At 32.7% G+C, this 3,047-nt stretch overlaps 1 pseudogene; it reads right to left on the bottom strand.

Annotated features, from left to right (window-relative positions):
• Positions 1-2,594: 2,594 nt before the first annotated feature.
• LOC134543934 (5S ribosomal RNA) lies at positions 2,595-2,693 on the bottom strand (annotated as a pseudogene).
• Between the last annotated feature and the right edge of the window lie 354 nt (positions 2,694-3,047).

Raw genomic sequence — 3,047 nt, 5'->3', positions numbered from 1 at the left:
TGAAATTGCAGATACATGGTCACTTTATTTCGTTGCAAACATTTATAAGCTCGTAATCTTATTTAAAGTCTCCATACTTAATGCGTTTGGAAAACCTTCTTTCTCTCAATTTTACAATGGAACAAAATTTTACTTGTATGTGTACATTAATTCCATCTCTAAATGATGTAGGTTTACGCACCGAGATCAGGTACATTGTAGAGAGAAAAACACACGAGTACCTGCTTATTTTGAAGTTTTAATGAGTATATTAAAAAAAAAAAAAAAAAAACGATAAAAATATAATTGAAAAAGTATATTATTCACGTATTTTTGAGGATGAGGGGAGGGGGTGTTTTTGTCCGATGGTCGTTTATCTTTAAAGAAATTTCCGTTGGACCTGTGCGTTCTTGCTCTGCCAATTCTCGAAAAATGAAATATTTTAAGTCGTCTTTTATGTGCTAACTTCATTATATTTGGCTGCATTCGTATTTTTATTAGTTTTGAAACATTCATGTCACGGAAAATAATCATAAACCAGGACAAAAACGTTTTGACTAAATGTTCTAGGTTGGTTGTAAAACATTTTCTTATTTTATTTCACATCGGAAACATCTGTTAAGTTGTAAGCTTTGTAATGAATGCGACAGTCACTTGTTCGCTGAAGTGTTTGTTTAAGAAATTAGTATTGTAAATTTGTTTATGGTCTTGTTAAATGAAATTTTAAGTGAAATCATTTGGGAAAACAGAGGCTACAGGAATTTTCAACACAACTTGATGACCGACGTTGTGACTAGTGTGGGAGTGTGTGCTCGTGTAAATATCAATTTTTCTTACTCCTCGTGCCGGTCAACAGGAAAACAGCGAGTGTGTTATCTCATCGCGGGCGTGTGATTGCGTGTGGTAAATTGTGCTAGGTTAATTACCGCAAAACTCCACTGTGTGCAAATATGTAGTGTGTCGCTGTATGCAAATATTTGGTATGTCTTTTTTTTTTTTTTTTTTCAGGCAATACACACTTTGAATTTTACACAATTTCGATGCTGCAACCTAAGTGTATACATGCGAATAGGATTGCTTAAATGAAAAAGTAAAGTAGGAGGTAAGTGCAAATGTTTCCAGGAGGTTATGCACACACAATCTATTTTATGAATTAATAGTTATTATCTAAGAAAATGATAGAAGATTATAAATAATGTGTGCAGAATAATACAGAATTTGCATGTTACACAAAAAAAAAATATATATATATTCCAAATATTGTTAGCAAAATGCACCTAGATTAGTGAGCTGGATTTTTTTTTTTTTTTTGTATTTTTGTTCTGTTGATCCCACGTGGAGTCAAGGCTCCGGGATATAGAACATGTATGTGCAGACAATTAATATTTACATGATGCAAGTTACCAAGAAAAAAAATTTCAAAAAAAAAAAATACATAACATGTTACACAATTTAACTTTATGCAAAACATGAAGCAGCTGTTATCACAAGTCCATTCAACAAATTAACAGTTCAATTTCTCTATTATCAATCAAATTAAAGAATAGCTTCAGAGGGTAGGTAGGATATTCTAGAAGAATTTTTTTTACTGTTTTTTTTTTTAATACTGGTAAATTGTTTTAGTTATTTTCTGTGATATTAAGTTGTAAAGTTTTACTCCCAAGTAATTTAGTCCATTTTCAAATCGCCTAGTGTTATGTTCAACTATCCTCAATTTACTAGCATTTCTGGTGTTATACCTATGTGCGAATATCTAAAAAAAAAAAAAAAAAAAAAATAATAATTTTTTTTTCTTCTTTTTCTTAAGAATGAATAAAAAGTTTCTAGAACGTATTCATTTATGGCAGTCAGGACTTTAAGTTTTTTGAATTTTGGTCTGCAGTTAGATGATTTTTTATCTTTTGTTATTATTCTAATAGCTCCTTTTTTTTTTTTTTTTTCCCCCAATGTTATATGGCAGAAAGAGTAGAGCTATGGCTACTGTGACATCATGCATTGATGGGAAGGTTATTGTTGGATAACAAAAATTTAGATGATATAATTTTTATTTTTTTCCATACACAACACATTGCAGGTACAATTTTACAGGTTACAGCTGTACCACCTCTAGTATTGCTGCCGACCATCCAACAAATGAGCACACTAAACAGGCATTGATGACATTGTTATCAACGTCTTTTTGAATCTCTCATTATTATACATAACTGCCCACTGAAACAGAGAAACTTCAAAATAGGTGTGTGTGTGTGTGTTTATATATATATATATATATATATATATATATATATATATACATATATACATACATACATACATACATACATACATACATACATACATATACACTTATATATTTATTTTTTCACTTTGAATTTTGTATGAGGTATACACATGTAAAGATTCACAGCTACTGGGTGGGTGAGTGAGTGAGTGAGTGAGTGAGTGATTGATTGATTGATTGATTGATTGATTGATTGATTGATTGAGAGAGAGTGAGTGTGTGTGTTAGGGGGGGGGGGGAAATGTGGTGATTGTGGGGGAAAAAAAAATTTAAAATTGAAATTATTAAAAAAAAAATTTTTTTCTGTAGGGTGCAAAATAGTAGTGCCAACGGCACGTGGTGTTCCCAAGCGGTCACCCATCTAAGTACTAACCACGCTCGACGATGCTTAACTTCGGTGATCGGACGAGAACCGGTGTGTTCATCGTTTTTTTTTTTTTTTTTTTTTTTTTTTTTTTTAGTTTATTAGTTTATTGTGATATCATGTGCATGTACATAACATTACAGCTCACATCAGATTACAGTCAGCACAAATGGGTTACACGATACTGATACCTCGCCCCTGCGGATTAACACAGTCCCACACCATCTGTACAAATTTCAAAACATGAAAAGGTAATGTCCAAACCTCCTTCTTAACGTATTGTTTTTAACCATAGACCATCTGTCACGTCGTAGCTGGGATATGAAGTCCCGCAAGAAGTATGGCACTTGAGTTTTGAGCACAAAAGCTATCAAATTCGCCATCAGCCACACAGCCGCCCGCCTCTTCACGGTAGGGAAGGCC

Source organism: Bacillus rossius, unplaced genomic scaffold (genome assembly GCF_032445375.1).
Source record: "Bacillus rossius redtenbacheri isolate Brsri unplaced genomic scaffold, Brsri_v3 Brsri_v3_scf25, whole genome shotgun sequence".
Classification (NCBI taxonomy): Eukaryota; Metazoa; Arthropoda; class Insecta; order Phasmatodea; family Bacillidae; genus Bacillus; species Bacillus rossius.
This window is presented reverse-complemented; position numbering and strand designations above follow the sequence as displayed.